The sequence below is a fragment of the Passer domesticus genome, chromosome 5 (genome assembly GCF_036417665.1).
Source record: "Passer domesticus isolate bPasDom1 chromosome 5, bPasDom1.hap1, whole genome shotgun sequence".
Taxonomy (NCBI): domain Eukaryota; kingdom Metazoa; phylum Chordata; class Aves; order Passeriformes; family Passeridae; genus Passer; species Passer domesticus.
The window spans coordinates 26,065,862-26,086,988 of NC_087478.1; positions in this window are offsets into that span (position 1 = coordinate 26,065,862).

Below are 21,127 nucleotides of genomic sequence, written 5' to 3' on the forward strand. Positions count from 1 at the left end.
ACCTCCATGGTCCAGTTTTCTCTCCTTCTGTGTCCTTGGAGCTGTGCAGCTACTCAGCTCCTGGGTAGCATTCCATCTTTATTTGCTTTAGCTATTTTTTTAAATTAAGCAAAATTAGTTCATCTGATCATGATTTCTGACTCACTGCTACCAAAGTAGGGAAAATAATTTGTATTTCAACAAAACCACACCATTCTGCCTATTGAAAAACCTGGTTGTGTAAGAACTCACAGAAAAGATGTGGTGTAACCTTGCACATATCACTCCATCTCTCCTCTCCAGGTATTGGAGAAGGTATTGGGGCAGATAACTGATACTGCAGAATCCCTGAAAGCATGGCTGTACTTGGACTTGGTAAATATGAATACTTTGCATAATTTAATGCAAATATATCAGTGAATTTAATCAGGAATGGAAAAAATGGTACAGTGCAAAATGGCTAATATTTTCTAGTTCTCAATGCATTTCAGTTAGATAAGTAAGACATTGCTTATTATTAAGTTGGTTTTCTGTTGAATGTGTCAAAAAATACCTCGGACCTGGATCTGCAAATGAAACTCCGGCTGATTTCAGAATGAATTATATATCTCAATACCTCTGAGGAGCTGGACGTCAATGCTTGTTCAGATTAAATATAATAAAAACAGAATAAAAATAGTTATTTTTTCATCCTCTTAAAAACCATTTGAATTATGTTAGATTAAAAAGGATTTAATTATAATTCAGGAAAAGCAGATAGACTTGTAAATAAGGAATGTAAATAAGCTAAGTATCTCTACTTAGCTGTGCAATTTGTTTTGTTTTTTTGTATTTTCATAAAATTTTATTTTTCTCTCTTTACAAAATTATACTCAAAATTTTCTGAGGCAGAGAGGTACACTATTTTAAACATGAGGAACTGAGGAGTGTAGAAACAAAGAAGCAGATTTAAGTATTTTAGCTGTAATGTTTTAACACCTGCCTTTATGATACAGAGCTAGTTTTTCATCTTCACCACTCTATTCAGCATCTTTGTTGCCTATCTGCAGTTAGCTTGGCACTGAAGAATAAATGCCTTTGACATTTGCATGTTGAACACAAAAACCACTTAAACTGGCTAGTAGAAACACTAAAATTAGATTTTAATGCTCACAACTCAGCTGGCTGTAGCTAAATATCCTATGGTAGTCGTTGGAGGGAAATGGGAACTTAAAAATATATTTACATATTTCACTGTAGAAGACGTCTTCTGTCTGTTTCATGCCAGTCATTGTAAAGGGGCCTGAGAACGATGAGCTAAGATGTGGACAACTGCTTTGTAAATACCAGGGTGAAGCCTCTCAAAGTGCAAAACCGTTAAGCTGGGGTGCTCAGCTTATCAGAATTTGAACTGATGGGTCTGCAGGGAAAGATAGAGTTTGGGCACCTGCATAGTTTTGTGCATTTACCCCAGTTGAAATGCCTAAAACACACAGAGCATGGAGCTGAGAAGGCTTTATGACTCGATTTCCTCACTTTTTTGCTGAATAGCAAGTTTGAGACTTGCAGTGATTAAGGGAGATATGGTCAGTTAAGCAAAATGTAATCCATTGCAATGCTGGATTAGGTCCCCTGTGACTCCTTAGTCTTGGTTTCAGTCTCCTACGAGCAACAGACTGGGATTTTCTTCCTTCGTCTTGGCTCTGGGCCTCTGCTCACTAAGGGTCCAAAGAAGGTTTCTTAAGCCTTTTGTGGGCTGAGTCACTGCCTCAGGAGATGCAGATCTCATCTCTCTTTTACTTGCTCATCTGCCATTACATATTTTTCTGGATGTCTGGAGAGATGTCATGGTGGCTGTTCAAGCAGATTACAGCAGTCACTGACACACAACCTAAAGTTGATTTTCTTGGCAGGACAAATAAAGCCTGTGGCCAGTGATGCCTGCCCTGCAAACACAGACCTCACACAAATCACAGCTCAGCCCTGCTCATCCAGCCAGTTCAGATGACCCCTGGGAATGGAAAGCTCACCGTGCTCATTGCTCAGATCCTATATCTAGCAATTACTCTCCCCAGCCTGCAGCTTCCATATGGTGTTGCAGATCAGAGCATGGTGATCCTCTTGGAGGGGTGGAGTGAGGGAAGTGCTATTTATTACTTTCTGAGTTAGGTATTACTTTATCATCCAGCTCCTAATGGATTTAGGTAGCCAGTTCCAGCTGGGGACATGCAATGAGCCTGGATGATTGTTGCAGTTTTTCAGATAAAAAAACCCCAAATCTGTAGGTGGGTCCATCATTAGTGAATTTTTTGAGTGTTTTGCTTTAACACAATTTAGTTCAGTCTGTCCACTACGTTTATATAGATAGAATAATTTAGAGTGATTGGCATAATAATAAAAGAGAAAGTTCTAGATTTCCTCTCTGACTGTGCAGAACTACAGACTGCTTTTTCTAATAGAATCTCGAAAGTTTTCCCATGAATATTCCATCTAGTATAATGTATTTATTCAGGCCTTGAATAGAAAACATAGATCCACAAAGAACTTCTGCAGCAAACTTCATAGCTAGAATACTAATGGAAGGCAATGTGGAAAAGGATATGAAACTATGTGTATTAATTTTAAAAATCAATTAATGTTCAGACATAACATCTTGCTATATATAATGAGCCATATTCCTGGCTTTGTAACAGCTCCTGTATTCCTTTTTGCCATGCAAATTGACATAAAATGATATTATTTTTATGTGTACAATAATTCTCTTAATTTTGGTTTACAATTATTATTTCTTTGCTAGATACAGTTGTTGATTTGAAATATAAAAGGGCAAATTAATGAATATAATGAAGCAATGGGATGTCACTTTTATTGGAATTTAGGCAACCTTTTCTTGAATCCTGATTAAACTCCCTAATACCAATGTAGATTAAAAACAAAAAAGGGATTGTATCAGATCTATATAAGATCATACTCAGAAATAAAACTTACACAAGATTAAAAAAAAAATTTCAGAGATTAGAAGTTGTGAACATAAGTCCCTGCAAGGCCTGGCTTGTAATTTACCTTTGGAAACAATTACACTGTTGTGGCAAGGTCTGTGCTGTAGCTGTCAGTCTAGGAGAAGCTTTCTCTATAAATGGAAAATGTATTTTAAGTGCAGATGGACGATAATGACATCATCTCTGTCTATGTGATAGGTACAGAGGCTCTTATCACTGTGTATGCTCTTACACATGAGTGAACATGCCTATGTATTTACACAAAAGCAGTCATTAAATTGGTGGCTTGCTGGTTTTGTTCCTCTCTTTTTCTTCTTACACAGAAGAGGTGATATCCCGCTTAGATGTTGACTGTATAAAGGATGCAGACACATACTTTAGGAGGGGTAATTTTAATTTTTGACAGTTTGATTTAACTTCAGTTTTGCCTATCACATGAATCAATATAACATTTATTTCTTTTGCCTCCCTGCACACACTACATATTAACAAATCTATTTTTGTCCAGCTTCACTTCAGATAGCCTTTTTTTCAAATATAAGTTATTTCTATAGAATGGTTTAGAGTAATTTTTTAATGGAAGATTGGCTAAGTGTGAAAATTATGGTTTCTCATACACATTGTAAAAATATAAGTTTGGAACAGAAACTCCTGTCATATGGTATGATAAAACCTAATTGCTCTTGCCAAGTTGAATAATACTTTTGTGTGAATTCTTGAGAGGAAATCAGTGTATACATAGATAATATATAGCATTGAAAATAAGGATGGAGCAGCCAGTGGGTCACATAGCAGCCATTCTTGTCAGTGTCTGGGGAAAGTGAAGCCCCTGTTTGGTTTCTCATTCTAAACTAGTTCCTGTAGAAAAAACAGCCATGGAAGAAAGGAAAAAGCACCTGTGCCAAAAAGAAACTATAAGAAAAGCTGTGATGTGTGCTTTACCTAAGTTCTGCATTAGGCATCTCATATTTTCTCTGCTTCCACCAGCAGAAGTAACCATCTTCAGTGGTGGTGGCTGAGGAAACCCCAATCACACTTACAAGTTTTTATGTGGAAATCCTGAAGACTGAAATATGTTAAGTCTTAAAAGAAAACAGAAATTACATTTTCCTGAAGTACTGCAGTAAACTCAGACTAATTATTTAAAATAGTGCATCAAACACCAGAAACATATTTTTTGTCTTTTTAGAAGTCAAAAGCAAAATCTGCTCTCATTTTGAAAACAAAACAGGGCTATGTGAAGCAGAGTATTGTTTTCTAGATTCTTTGGAATGAAAAACTTGAGAAGGAAAATTATTTTCACTACCTAAGATTTATAGATGGGTAGGATTTCAACCATGCCAATGTTCTCAGCATTGTGATGTGTTAATTTGGACTCCTGTATTCAAGATACAGGTCTTTTATAACCTTGTTCTGAGATACAGTTGTTGCTTCACTGCAACACTGAGATCCTAAGACTTCAGGGCTGGCCTCTGAACATTAGAACATTGACATATATTTAGACACCTGTGATTGTCAGGACATAAAGTGAAGGAGTAGAAGAGAAGAATGGGACAGACTGGAAAGACATAGTTGAAGGTAACAAAGAGAATAAAGGTAAGGGAAAAGATAGAAACAAACAAATGAGGGCCCCTTTTCTTGAAAGATGAAGAAACAATCTGTTGCATTCCTAATAGCTATGAAAACATGTAGGCTTGAAGAACTGAGTGTGAAATTTCTCTTATTTGCCATTACAAAGGCAATTTTCTCTTTTGTTTTGTTTTGTTTATTTTTGGGGTTTTAAATTTTTTTTTGTGTGTGTGTTGTTGTTTTTTTGGTTTTTATTGGGTTGGGTTGGATTAGAGTTCTTTTGGGTGGGCCAGGGTACACACAACCTGTGTTTGGTTAATTTGTCTTTCCCCTCATGACTATCTGTTTCATAAAATTTTGACTAATGAGTAACTCCAGTATGTCTTAGAAGCTTATATGGGCTAAGACACTTGGCTGCTTTCTCCCTTTCCAGGTGAACCTTGGCTGCATCAGCATTTCTATTCCCTCATAATTTATGTTCAGACTGCCAGAGGAATGAAAATTGAATGTGGGAACACCTCCAGTTCATATTATGAATTTCCAATGTGCCTGGGGAGGTGGCAGCCGGAAAAAAAAGGGGAATATAAAAAAGTAAGAAAATCTTTAAGAGAAGATGTGGTCTCTTCCCTAAAATTAATAATTGACTTTCCTATAGGAGCAAAGTCTTTCGAATTTCAGTCCTTGGGAGCTGGAAAACACAGGAAAGGGATTGGTACAGTCACCAGCACTGGCAAGAATTTGGGTCCTGGCCGTTTCCTTCTGTTTTGTAGATGTCCAGAAATTTTCTGCATTTCTGCTAATTGGGATGATCTGCTAAGTTGTGGTATGAGCAGAAATATGAAGGAGTTGATGATTTGTCTCCATTTGGGATGCAAAAGATGGAAATGCTGTACACAACATGTGAAAGGCTCAGTTGAAATTTCCCTGATACTGACAAGTATCTATTTAGTCTGTAGAGTTCCTCTCCTGTGCAAGGTCATGGACCAAGATCCTCTTCAAGCAGGACACCGTCATGCGCTGGCAGTGCAGGACACCAAATAAAACAGAGCCTCTTTCACTTGTAGAAGAAATTACTGACTCATTTTTTCTGCAGCAAAATTGCTGCAGTTTTGTAAGTGTTCTTTTAGATGTCCTTTCTGTAAACTTCAGATAGGTTTTTCCCCTTTAAAACAAAGTTTCAAGCTTCAGTAATTTTCTGGTTTTTTGAGATCAGAGACAGAGGCAAGAGATCTATATTCTTAAATAATGTGGTTGATAATGGAGTCTTATAATTTTATTTTGCTGGTTTTTTGTTCTTTAACAAAAAAAATCAGTAATGTTCCTAATATATTTCTTGTAGTCTCACTATGAATATCAACTATCAGCTACTGCTGCATCTCTCACACAACACCTAGACTTTACATTATTTTGAATGGAGCGGGGAAACGTTGGAGTCCATAATAGCAAAGTCCAAAATTAAAGATATCACAGAAAGTTTTAATGTGTGCAACCTATTATATTCTTTAGCAAACTAAAAAACACTTTGCTGATGTAAATATGTACAATATCCCCCACGCTGCAATTCAATGAAATACTTATTGGAAAATATTTCTTCAATAGAAATACTTCTATTGAAATACTTCAGCAAGTGCTAGTTGGTGAGACCCAGTAAACTACAGCCTGTAAAGTATTGAAGGACTCAAATATGTTGCATTATGAGGCAAATAGAAACTTTAAAAAGTTTTGTGTTTCATTTTTTTGTACAGTATGTCATGAGCCACCCTCGATTCCCAATTGCCACTCTTATCCTAAGTGGTGTTCTTTGATTATATCATGTCTGAATATGTTATTATATACAATTAGCTTGTTTCTTTTTTTTATACTCAAAAGAAAATAATTTACAAAAGGTTAAATTATTTACCAAAACAAATTACTGTTTTCATAGTTCAGTAAAAGCACACTCTAGAATAAATGGACCCATTAGGAGGAGGGTGAAAAATCCTTTTTTAATATAATTCCACATGAATTCAACCAGAGAAAGTCAAAGACGTTTTATATCTCCCAGCAATAGGGCAAAGTGTAAAGCTCTGTAGCCCTTCCTAGCCCCTCCTGCAAGACTGAATTTAGGATTCTGTTATTCTTCTGAGAACTAGGAATATTTTCTTCTGTTTTAATTCATGCATATTTTTGTATTTTCAGCTTCAATCTTTGCAAAAGGAAGAAAAAACCTCAAGAATATGTTTGTATTCCACTGAATCTATTAGACTTTGGCATCAATTTGAATGATTGTAAAGAGAGGCCTCCAACTGGGAACATTTTATGCCTATTTAGAAGGCAGTTTCACACTGTTAGAACAGTGATCATTAAGGGACCTAAGCAAGACAGCACACAATGCTCCTAAGCTTGGCATGAAATAACAGGACAGCCAACATTTAAATCCTAGCAAGTCCCTTACAGGCATTTACCCTTATAATCTTTGATTCCAATTGTATGATAATTATGATAAGTACTCCCTGCAGTGTAGGCACATTAAATGCAGAAAAAGATAAGTTTCAAAACAGAATTATCTGTATAAAACAGAGAACAATAAAGGGGCAATGAGTTAAGCCTGGGAAATCTGGGCTTGTGTTGACTTAGAAGCTGGAATTGCCTCCACTAGGACTGAAAATCTGTAACATCTGTATTCAAAAAGCAGAAAGAAGAGAATAAAAAAGATACTTTTGAATGCCTGAGATGCTTCAGAAATTTAATATTGAAAAATTATCTATCTTTTAAAAATGTATTAATTGTATACATTTTAATTTAATAATTCATTTAATTGATCCATATAGGGTCATACTGGTTCCCCCTTGTCTAATTACCTAATGCTGAGAGTGATTAGTAATGGAAAATTATGGAGACAGCGTAAGATATGATTTCTACAAAATAAACCTTTCCCTTGTGCTCTTCTGCTTAACAATAACCAGAAATATCTCTCTCTTTACTGAAAATCTGGGTCTCATGTAAGCCTGATTATCCCTTAAGGCTCATCCTTCCTAGCCAGTAGAAATGTACATTTCCTGGGAGAATTTTAAAGAAAAGCAAAAAAACCCCAATTTGCATGTGCTTACACTTAAAAATTATTTTCTGATTTGCTATATTTTCCTCTGTCTTTATTAATTGCTGTGTTAAGTCTTCTCATGAAGAGTATTTATAAGGACTTTTGCTTTTCCTTGCTATCAGAAAATTATTAATCTGCCACTGCCTGAACTAACATGTTGTGATAGGTGGTACATGGACAATTATATACCATTTGCACTTTAAAAATTTATCTCTTAAAAAGAAATGTTTGTCTTCATTTGATGAAATTTTGAGTAACTGGAATTACTTGTTGTTTTACTTGTTGTTTCTTAAAAATGCCATAAAGCCTAAAATCTGCTAGGCAGAGATTTATTGGCTGAGCGGGGGCAGAGGTGATGTGGCCATGTCCATTATTACTGATTACATGCTCATCTTGCCTGACCTGCTGGCTGAGCAGCTCCCCAGTGCCACCAGGATTATTTTACCCACAGCAGTGATAGTGCCAGGTAGGATTTCTGCCTATAGTGAATGCAGCTGTTTGCATTGTGGCATCTTCCAGTCTTGGGGGCAGAGGATTAAATCAGGATTGGCAAAAGCAGTCTTCTAGTATTAGAGGCCTTTTAACAACCTACTCATAATCTCCACCTTAAATATGAGTAGTGTTTGGTTTTAGTTTCGGTTTGGGATTGTTTTTGGTGTTTTGGTTTTTTTTCTGGTTGGTTTTTATTTAGTGGGGGTTCATTTGTTTGTTTTGTTGTTGTTTTGGTATGTGTCTTGATCCTGTTGTTGTTACCATTAGGTTGTATCAGAAGAAAATCTCTGATCTCTGAGGTTTAGAGCTTTTCTTTTGCATTGCAAAGCAAGGCATTCTGCAGAGTTATTTAATTTACATGGTGATCACACTCTTTAATATGTATAATGTGCTTTATGTATCCCCATATTTGGTTAAGTTAAAAAAAAATCCATTGCTTCCCTTCCCTCAGGGGACTTTTTGGCCCCTTGATCATCCTAATATCTATGTCTCTTCCAGTTTGGATTTCTCTTTCTAAAGAATGTTACATGTTTCGTTGAGGCAGCTGATTACCCCTTAGCTGCTGCCCAGATGTAATTATTGGGTTGCAGAATAGACATCAAAAAGGAATGCAAAAAGAGAGAGACAAGAGACTCCCTCCAAACACTACCTTTTCAAATCCTCTTGTAGTGCTAGAGGGAAAAAATCGACAACTGGCTTCAAGATTTGATTTTTATGAATCTAACTAGCCAGCCTACTCCCTCCTCCCTTCTTCAAGATCATTTGCTTGTTCAAAGAAGCAAAATGGCAACAGGGGCTCTGTGCAATGTCTTTCACTTAGACTAGGGAAACCTGTATGGAAAAATTCTCCTGGAACACCACTCCTTGTCATAGTGTTTGCAGTAGCAGGACCTGGTTTAAGTCCAACCCTGTAAAAAAAATAGTACTACAAACAAATGCCTCAATTTTACACTTCATTGTGGAGTGTGATGCTGACCATTCGTAAGCTTTGAAACAAAACCAAACCTCTCGTGGCTGAAGCACTTCAGCCTTTCCATTCCTTTGAGAAGGACAGAAAGGAATAGCAGTAATTTCAGTTTTCTGTTCTCTAATTACAGATTTTAGACACAGTTCAGTCCTTTTTGTTTTGAATATTTTATTTGTTTCTTTAATTTAATATTGCCATACCATTCTCCAGTGTTTTATACCAATACATTTAACAAAAGAAGAGGTTCTAGCATTTTTTTCTCTAAAACTCATCACATATTTGTGTTCAGCAAAAAGTGATAGAACATTTTATCTGTCTGAAATGTATCTGTAATTTAGATGCAAAATTTAAGATTCAAGGCACAAAGAACTTTAGGCCTAATCAAGAAATTACTATGATGGCATGTGAATGAAGCTTGCTGGGAAGCAGTTAGTACAAGAACTGAGAAATTTGAACATCTTTTCCATTAAAATCATTGTATTATCTCAGTATTGTACGAACCCAACAAAGGAAGTTACTCAGCAATTCTAAGGAAGGAGAGCCATGATCCAGTGCTTTACTATGTTCCTGCATAAAACTAGTCTGTAAAGCTCTGTCAAATTGCCTACTTTTTCTTTCATTCCTTTGGCAGAAGCACATTAACTTAAAACCAAAGTAGGAATATTGCCAGCAAATCTTTTAAGGTGAAATGAGCTTGAGACTTAAAGCTAAAATTATTAGAAGTGTGTAGCTTGATGCAAATTATACACATTAGTTTGAATGTCTGATGAACCACTAAATGTTTTACATAATAATTTCGTTACACCTGTACCATTTAATTACCACTTTCTTATCAATAGTCTGCTCAGGGTATATGTTTAGCTGCTTGTCAGACAAAGTTATTCTATACAGAAAGGCTTTAAGACAAGGATTTCCAGATGTGCCCAAGGGAACAAGACATCTGGCTTTGAATGATCATGAATCTTAAAGAACTAAAATGTTTCTGTAAAGGACTGCAGAATCCACTTTCATTTTTATTCTAGTAGTGCTTAGAAACCTCACTTTTGCTGGCTGTTAAGCACATAAAAATGATACTAAAAAATCTTAACTACAACTGCAATTAAATGCTTTTTTTTAGTTTTTTAATAAAGAAGTATATGACAAGACTGTCCATCTAGTTCAGATGTAGTTTAATCTCTTGTGTAAGAGTGGAGTATCTTATGAGCACTTGGTGAACCACAACTGATCACACATGCAGTACAGAGCAAGACAAGGGCTATACTGAGGCAGGGAGAGACTAATGGAGGAGGTGAAGGAGAAGTGGTAGGAAAGCAGTGAAAGGAAATTAATTTTCTCATTCAGTATCCAAGAGAAACTGTTGCTTTTATGTTTTGGTGGCAGCTGTAGAGGGAGCATAGGATACCGCATGAGACCTGAACACTCCTGCTGCTCCTGCTGGTTCCAGCTACTGTTGGAGAACACTTCCAATCCCTAAATGCTGACTTCTGCCTCTCCATGCATGTTTCTGGGGGGAAATCCTAAGGGGGAATTTTTGTCATTTTTTGCCCTACTGTCTTCTGAAGAGGAAGCTTGCTTAACCCCTGGGAGTCAATTTACACCAGAAGAAATTATCATTTCATACAGGCCATGTTAATTGTTTTAGTATAGTTCATGAATAATTAAATAAAGATCTTGTAATTTAGAAGAGAGAAACAAGAGACAGAAAGGATTAATGCATGTTGTGACTTCTATATCTTGAGGAAAATGCTGTCTTCTATAAATTCAATATGTATTTTCAATTAAGAAAAAAATTTAATTATTTCTCTTAAAAGTATTTGTAGTCTCAAGTATATTATGTAAAGTTAATTTTTTAGCATTTAAAAAAGTGCCCATGAAAGTATTTTCAAACCAACTTAGATAAAATTTTGTGATGTAGAAGCAATTTACACTTCTTAATAACTACATTGTTCTTGTAGAAAGAGATTGTCATATTCCCTGACAGCCAATTTTCTAGTGATGAATTGTCTAAAACCCATTCTTTCTGATATTTTTAGTAAGTAGATGAATAAGTGGTAAGCCAATTTTTCTGCTTTTCTTTACAGATCAAAGCATTCTTTTAATTATATTTCACACTAGTGTTACAGATAAGCATATGACTGCAAGAAACAATAGCCATGTTATACTGTTAGAACAGTAAATCTCTCTCTTGTTGTTTAGAGTGATCACTCTCTATTTGTCTAATTCTGTTATTTATTCATCCAAGGCGTGGGCCAATGACCACAGAAATCTGTGAGAAAATCCCTGCCAATTTCATAGATTTTGTAACAAAACATAAGGCCAAAACTTTTTTCCCTAGGTATAAGTACTTTGGGTTTTTTTGTTAATTTAAAAATACTTTTTGTTCCACTCTGCTCCAAGGATAACGCATCTATAAAAGCATTGTTACAGGGAAATGGTTTCTTTCAGAAGAAACTCTTAATCTATGGATGTCATCTTGCTGCTGATATATTCTGTACATGCTAACTCCTTTTTCAATCAAGTCCTGTTAAGTAAAGTAATGATCAAATTTAAACTGGAGTAACAAGTATATATGATATTGACTTGTGTCCTGAGACACTTAAATTGTAAAGGGAAACTTATGTTGGTTTTTTTTCCTATCTCTTTCTCTTGGAGGTACAACAATTATGAATGCAGGAAACCAAACACAATCCTTGGCTGTGAAAAGTGTTGAATAGCCTTTTCTCAGCATCTGCGTACTTGGAGAACTGCATAGAGCTGAAGTATACACCTGCTCCATGACACTCCTCAAAATACCTTGGTTAATTGTGGACCCATTGGAGTGACAGTCACCTGCTGAGGAGAATTGGACATAATTTCTGCTGTTCCTTTTCTTCCAGGCTCTTCTGGGCAACATGGGAAGGCCCTTTTCTCCTTTCTGCTTCAGGTGGCATGATGAAAGTAACCTGTATGCCATGGGCAAAAAAAGAGAGAATTGGGTAGCAAAGCTGACTCCATTACCTGCTAGTTTTGAAATATATTATCACTTTCTGGCAGTCTTGGACAATTCTGAGCAGTAGGGCCCTGGAAGGACAGAAACAATAGATAGTTTGGAAGGTGGGGTGGAGCAGTAACTGGGAAGTGAATATGACACCTGTGTGTCCCCTCAGGATTTAATAAAACAGAATCTGGGGGCACACTGCAGCTGGGAGGTTCTCATGAACATAGTGATTTGGATTTTGTAGGAGTCCCATTTTTATTCCAAATTTTCCCTTTTATCTCTGGCCAGTGTGACTTCCGACTAGCCTGTGCAAAACAGTGACTATATGGAAAAAGAATAATAGAGATCTGTCCCCTTTTTCCTTTGTCCTCTGCCAGTGAAACTTGATATCAGTTAATTAAAGCACACCTGTGTTGAAAAATGAGGCAATCTACCTGACTAGAGTATGGACAGCTACATTTAGCATGGCATCATAATATAGAAAACTAAAAGCATTTATTGAATGGTAACATTAGGATTCTGTTTATAGGCATTATAGCACAGTATTAAGTGCATTTCTTTAAACAGCAGACTGTCTACATGCCTAAAATTTTTTAAGGGACACGTTGAGAAAATTCAACCAATTTCATCTCACAATATGTAGATATTGTAATACCTGTGTACAGGCTACTAGATTATACATTCTGATTTACAGCCAAGACATAGACCTCAAATTTAGGTGTCGTCCAAAAGCCTGACAACAACACATATATCTGTCTCATTAAACAACCAAAACACCCTCATTAAGGACATCTTATGTATCAGCACCATTCTGTAGGTAACAAAGAGCTATTTGTAGAGATAAAACTTCAAAGTCTCTGCTTTATAAATAAATCTGCCCATAAATAAATTTTGTACCTGCACTGTGAAGTTTATTTATATTTCAGATATATAGTGAGGTTTTTTAAAGATCCTTATTTAGATTGTTCCTGCATATTTAGAGCATTACAATATTCATTGGCCAAAAGATCAATATATGGCTTTGAAAGTTTGTGATCTATCAAAACCTTGTTTGTACAAAACACTGAATATACAGAACTTGCTGCATGAAATGCTACACTAGTAAACTACCACTGTTCCAAGCAAAGAGAAACCAGGGGCACTTCCAAATTTTTCTCCTACTCTGTTATCTTAATTATTTACTTGAACTTAATATTCTTGACTATAGTTGAGGGGAAAAGTTGAACCTTCTTGTAATCAGCCTCTGCTCTCCTGCATGCTGAACATCACAGTATTTGCTCTACCAGTGCCTGGTAATTACATTTGACTGCTCTGTGTCAGACTAAGCCAATGATATTTGGAGTCAGCCACTCAAAAAATAATACAGATCTCAATCATCATGACGGATCTACATGTGAAAATAAAATGCATAATTATTTTGCCAAGTGGAGATAAAAAATATATATTTATCATCACTGCTGCCACCTAATTTCTCTGGAAAACATTGATTTGAAGAGCACTCCATGGCTGTACATCCAGCCATCGGTCAATGTAATCTGTCAGTGGAATAGTAATATATCACATTATCAGTATATTGTGCACTTTTGAGGAATGTAACACACCACACACATGTCAATTAGTTAATTCCCCAAACTACACTCTCAAGCACTATGCCCTGGGAACTAACCACTATTCTCCTGGTTTAGGGTTAAATAAACTGAACAAAAGCAAACAGCATGCAAAGTCAGTGAGCTAGCCAGGAACTGAGGCTTAGAATCTAGATTTTTAATCATACCTTACTAATCAAAACATAGTAATGCCAGTTATTGGTCTTAATTACCAGTGTCTTTAATTAGTTACTTTTTCTGAAACACAGAGTTAACAAACCATGTGTATCAGACACCTATTAGAGCATAAGCCCTTTTCAGTTATATTTGTTTTTACTGCTGCATAATGTCTAGTGTACACTAGAGCTTTGCTTCAATCTGTAATCACTGGGAATTTTCAGGCTTCTACTGTATTGCCCAGCATCTTGTATTTGTAGACCATATTTCAGCTAAGAACAACATAATTTAAACTATTTTAGAACATCCATGTTTAGTATTAATTGATATGCAATAGTGTTTGGAGTTTATGACTGGTCCTTAATGTGAGCAGTGATGCCATATAGTTCTTAGAATGAAAGAAATTATATACACACTGAAGATAATTTTTACATAGTCTCTGAAACAAAACAAAACCAAGGGAAGCAAAACAATTAAAATAAAATAAAAATTTAATAAAATAAAATAAAGTTACTGAAGTTATTAGCACATGTATAAACCTTTGAAGGTCTTTTACAAGTGAGAGACATTTTTATCTTTCATCATTAGATCCAAGCTTATGTTTCCTTCAACCATGTCTTATCTTCTGGGCCTTATCCAAAGCCTAAAGTGTTCAATGAATGTGTAGAAGTTTGGACAACTGAAGTAATGTATGGAAATTTGAGGAAATATCTGTTTTCTCTTTATGCAGTCCAGTTGATGTTATGAAAATGCTGAAGATGCTGAAGTCAATTGAACACCACACAGACAATCTGAGATAGACAGGAAAAAGCAGGGAAAGCCATGTCCAAAACTCTCAGTTATATAAAAATTAAGCTTTGTACTTGATCATTGGAAATCTGTGTTGATTGGGAAGCAATCAGCTTTCACAGAACATTTCCTCCCTAAAGACAGGGGGAGAAAACATAGTCTAAAGACATTTCTTCATATTTAATACAGAGGGACAGCAAACCACCTAGCTTTCCTGACACATCATGTCTAGACTCATAAGTGGAGGAGGTGAGTTGATTAGTCTTTTCATTGTCTTCAATGGCTTTTAGGTTCCAAAATAAAACCAAGTAAATGGAAGAAGAATTTTTCTTTCTTTTTGTCCCAAGACTCAAACTCTGGATTCTCAAAATGTTTGTATTGGCATAAAATAACATAAAACTAAATGCCTACATGTTTCTATGAAAGATTGTGTTGTTTCTATCATACTCAGAAAACTGAAATAAGTATTTTTTTTACTGTGATTTTATCTCTGACTGAATACATGACTGTTAAAGAGATATTTAGAAATTTTCCCCTTTATAGGAAGAGGATTTTGGCTGGTCACAGAAATAGGTCCTGGGAACCAAAAGCTATGTTTTCGTGAGTAGAAAAAAAACCCTTAAGAGTCTGCCATGAAGAGGGGAGATTTTGCATCTCTTGCCTTCAAAAGCCATACCTTCCTGCACCTCAACAATTCCCACTCATGCTGTCCTGTCAGCTTCCTGAAACTAACTTTGAAAAGTGTTACAAGCCTCAATGACATTAATCTTTCCCCTTTCCCTTTTCCCTTTTCCAATAGATTTGTTCTTAGGGGAGAGTAACAGGCACAAGGTTCATAAAGTAAGACCAGGGGAGTGGAACAAAAAGAATAGAGGGGAGAAAAGAGAGGAATAAAATCTAGTTTAGGTAGTTGCAAACGCTTAAACCCGCTTGCTGTCCAAGTGCTGGTGCTGGTAACCATGGATTTCTGCTTGCAGATGAAACAGCTCTGAGTGTGAAAAGATAAGAGGAATATGCTTACAGAGTATTGGGGAGACTTCTAATTTGAAAAATCAACTTTTTATATAATAAGATGAAGACAGAACTTTATTTTAAACACAATGTGAAGTATTTGTCATACTGAGCTGGGAAAAGCCCACACTTTACTAGTAAAAATGAATAAAGTTAGCAGAAGTGATATGAATTCCAGGCTAATACTTTAAAGGCATTTCTCTTTTCAGCATTATGACACTATTTGACCAGGGGCAATAACACTCAAACTGTTTTCAATCTCTGGTTGTACTTTAATATGACTGTTGCAGTCAGTGAACACTTCAAAGAGCTTTACAGGCATTAAAAACCTAATTCTGCTCCTGTAATTTTTTTCTGTGATCACTTTCTTATGCTGGGGGTCAGGGCAGCAAAATCACAGCCTGGGTCTACTGCCATTGTTCATACTGAGCAGCTCCATTCTCCACCTTTTGACTTCTGCACTACCACTAGGAAGTGGGCACAAGGTGCAGTAGAAGAGTTTTGATATATTTCCTTATACTGTTCTATTGTTGTGATGTTGAAGATGATTGAAAGGCACTTTCTCTACAAGAAATTATCAGAATTCAAAAGTGGTTTTGATCTTTCTGGAGTGCCACTAACAAATAAGGGCAAGAGCTTTTAGCTGCTCACCTTATTGGCAGTGCAATTAAAGAAATTCATTCAATACTTTCTATAATTCAGAACAGTGTGTATTAAAAAACCCAGTATAACCCTCACAACCATTCTCTCTAAAGCTTATGATAGATTGCTAGATTTATACTTCAGTACTGTTCTCACATCCAAATTATAATGTTCAAAGTGAATTAAATTAAACTTATTGGTCCCATCACCTTATGCTTATAATCAGCATATTTTATTCCCAAGCAAACATATGAGCCTCCTGTCTGAAGCCAAGCTTGTATTATCTAGCTGAGAGATTTACTCAAAAAGCAAGAGTTTGGGGAGACAGTGAGATAAGTGCATTATCTTTAGAAAGCATATATTACCACCTAATTACTGCAAAAAAATTTTAGAGTTCATATATCTTTTTTCTATTCATATTTGTTAAAGGAGTTATTTTTTTTATGTTTAGAAGGTATTTATGTAGTCTGCTGCTGCAAATAGGATAAAGTTTGGTTTCTTATCTATGATTACATTTTTGTGCGTTGAGTTAGCAAGCTGCAGGGTAGTATCTGCTGCCTTATCACTAATATTTTTATTTATGTTATTGAAATGGAGGTTATTATCAAATGTGTTAAAAATTTCATACACATGTATATAGTCGGCAGAGGGAAAAGGATTCATTTGAAGGAAATATGTAACGGAAAAAGAGCATAAAAGGAAGAGAATTCCTAGCTAATGCTATCCCATATATTTTGAATTTTAGAATGAGAGAAGAGAGCAAATTCTGTGCATCAGTTTTCCTCTCTTTATTGTCTGATTTAGAGAGAAAAAATGAAGATATCTGTTTAAATATAGTGAGAGATAAAGGACTTCACCATGGTAGTCTTACATGCTTATCTTTAAAATTACCATGGAAAAATCCAAGTAGAAAGTAGATTTGCACAACTGACCAAAAGATGTTATGAAAGCAGAACCATTAACTTGGAAAGGCAGAGGCACAAGAAAACTGTAATTTATTGAGTGGTAGATGATACCGTCATTATTTTTTAAAAATTTTTTTGGTAACAAAGAGTTCTAGAAAGGCTTCAAAACTTTTAAAATGTGGTCTAGTCAATATTTATTTTGAAAATGCCTGAGGCTTTCCCACTAACTTAACTAAAATATGTGGACTATCACAATAATTACTACTTGCTGTGAGTAGAAATTTGACTGAAAATGCATTAGGGAGAAATAGAAAACAAGTTTCTAGTTCCCATCTTAATTTTTTCTCAAACCCTCAGGTATTTGGACTTCACAGGAAGAAAAGCCAGATCTCATTACATCTAGTTTTGATATTTTGTCATCCAGTTAAGGGAATAAACATGCACCCTGGATTAGGCAAGGGCCATCAATGTAGTGTGTAGGTGGAACTGTTAATTCCCCCGTGGCTTCCCTTACAGCAGTACTAAGCAGTGTCACCTTACTTCACTAAGCAGCTTTCGGAGGTTTGTGTACTCAGCAAAGCTAAGGCATATTACTCTGAATTGCTGAAGAAGTACTTTTACTCAGTAAGTCTAAGTATCCCTTTGTCTTATAACTACAGTAGGAATGTGCTTTTCTTTGTAGGAGCTGTTTTTTATTTCTTAATGCTCACTTGTAGCAGGTTTAGCACACTGTAGTTATACACCCATCTCTGAGCACAGCGACGGCTGTGCACACAGTGGGAAAGGTCACCAGGAGCAGTTTACAATAGAGCTCTCTTGCTGTCTTTGCTGATACAAATATTGAAGATGTATTAGCACAACATCTTCCCTAGGATATCTAACCCCTTTTTTTTTTATTAGAGCCTCAATACCTTCTAGACCTATAGCAAGAAGGATGTATTTTCCCTGGAATGTTAAAGAAATAATTCTTGTTTTCTGCTGATGGCTCCGTGTACATTTCACTCACTGGCTTTCCCATCACTCTGAACATTACAGCAATACCTTTCTCCACACATTGTTCTCACTATTAACTCTTGTGAGATGGGTGCAACCCCTGCTTAATCAGTTGAATAGCATACAGCTGATGCTCTGATAGAGCCCACTGCAAACAGCATTAAATTGCTAGCTTGGCACACGTTCACTATTCAAAGGATCAAATTCTCACCATCTCAGGAGTTGCCAAAAGAAAAATAGGTCATATAGAGGTGTCTGATGAAGAGGTAAACTGTTTTGAAATACATCTAAAAAGCATATTTACAAAAAAATACACACAGAGTTAAATGTACTATTAGTACACAAAGAATCAGCAGAACCCAGAATTGATTATACTGATTATACTTTTTAATGCAGGAATAATGAATTAAATGGCCTTATTTAGCTTGACAATTTTAGCTTGAGGTAGGTCTGTAGTTCACACAAGTTGATTCATCAATATTTATGTTATAAGGGGAAAGGTGTAAAATTAGAAAGTTACCTAGAGTATTTGAGAAAAATTTACTGCATCATTCAATATGAAGCAGATACATTACCTAGATGTATTATTAGAAAATGGGAAGAATTTATTTGTTGCCACAGAGACAGAAATATTCTGCTTGATATAAAAGCTCTCCTCAATCTCTTCTGAAGAGGTATCTCACTCCCATGCATCCGATTTATTAAACATATATAAATCATAGTACATCATAGGGAATCTGAGAATGAAATGAATGAGTTGGGTTGACAGTTTTCTAACAGAAAGATTCAATAGAGAGGAAATCATGGAAGCAAAGATTAAAGCATTAAAGAAACCACATAAATCTCTGATAAAGAAATCTCTATGCCTAGCTTATAACACTAGTCAGAGAGTTGAAAAAAATACAGGGAACCAATGCACAGGGAAAAATTATGACATAGTCTGACATATGACTGTCTCTTCTGACCAATTTTTAGAACAATTACCAGGAATTAGAACAGCAATTTTGGCATACCTTAGTGCTACAACATGACATAATTTTAGCAAGTCTGTTATATACAGCCTGCCATGTGAATACCATGATCTCCTTTGATCTGGTTCCACCCAGCAGAAACAGTAACTTCATAATAGGTACTGAAATTTCTGGCTTCTTTGTAAGACCCCCAGAAAAATTTTATTATATTTTAGAGTGAGAAAAGAGAGACAGCAAATCTACCTAGCATAGCTGTGCAAAGCTTGAGTCATTATCCTTCCCAGAAAGACACTGTACAAATTAATTTCTCAAATCTTCCTTCTAATGGGCCAGGGGATAGCTTTTACATCTTCAATGCCTCAGATGAATCTGGAATTTGCTTGCCTACTTACCATTTGGATTGGTGGGGTTTTTGGATTGTTTTCGGAGGGGGTTTGTTTTGATGGAAGCAAACACTGAAATAGATCATGAGTTTAAAGGCTTTTAATTCAGACACAGGCTCTGTGGACAGTGAATAATTGCTGGTGTTGTCTGGCTGAATTTCTTAGGAAGAATTCCAAGAGTAGATGAATCCTGCACTTACTTTCATCATCACATTTAATCTTAATATATTGTGCTGGGGACAGTACCGCCCAATAAACTATAGTACAGTGAGGTTATGCTAATTAAGTGGATGTGGATTTCTTGTTTGATTAGACTGTATCTGGTTGATCTGTGATGGGGATGACAGCAACAGTAATCTAATCTCATCCACCAACCCATCTGGTATTTCTAATGTGTTTATTGTGCTGTTGTATATACATCATCAATCATGGATGTAAAATATGTAAATACTGCAAACGTAAATAAGGGATGACATATTAATTGAGCAACATGCAAATTGCTACATTTACAGTGCTGGGAAGTGGGTGCTCTAGGGAACTTCTCATTACAGATCAGCTGCTGATATGCAGCTATTAACACCCAGCTGCTTGCTTCTGCTACAGAGACCTTTGTGGTGATACCAACTGCTGCTTAGCACTGCACAAGAAATGGCTTAGTTCTGCACAGTCTGCAACGAAAAAATCTTTGCTGGACACTTAAATGTGGTTCTGGAAAACAGTCACAAGAAGAGGGATGAAACAGGGTCCAGCATTTCATACACATTAGACTAATTTACTGTCTTGAATCTTGCTTTTACAGAGAACCCTCAGTTACAAAGTTGGTCAATGCATCACTACCTTCTCTTGCTTTATTCTTTGTTACTGCTTGCTTTGAGGCATCTGCATACTCACTCAGTCTTTCTTTTCAGATAATTAGTCTTCCAAATAAATACTGTACTGTCCCTCAGGCTTTAACTATTAAAGTCTCCTTACTGCTCTTCATCTTATCACCATGTCTTATTTAGCTTTATGCACTTATCTCCCTGCTCCAGCCTTATCAGGCAATTCTTTTGTGACAAGAACTTAGGGACAGTTCTATTGCAGTTGCATTATTTTCAGTCTCTATATAATGTTATCAGCCTAATGAAATCAGATGCTTGCTAGAATGGAGATCTTTATTCCTTTTTCAGGTGCTTAGCTATTTTGCATACGCTCTCATTTCTCCAACTTCCTAATTGAAAGGATTTGTTTTGTGTCTTACTTCAACTTACATCTTTATTTTCTGTGCATTTCACTGCCTGTCAAACACTCCGACACGACCAGAAGTTTTATTTTGTACTTCCTTTATATTTTAAAACTTAAGCCAGCAGGTTAAAACTATGTGATGCATGAAGAGAAGAATTGCTTTAATTTCTGTTTGCTTTTTATGATTCAAGAGTCTTAATAACTGAAGGAATATTTTTGATGTAAAAAGATAGAATGCCCTTTAAATTAACAGAATTCTTAAAGGAAATGTACATTCTAGAAGAACAAAATCTCAATATGCAAAACATTATGTTTAATTAGATTATTTAAAAGCATTATATGTTTAAAAATAATTAAGAGATGTTCCAAAAGAAGCAGTATTTAAGTATTTCTTAAAACATGTCA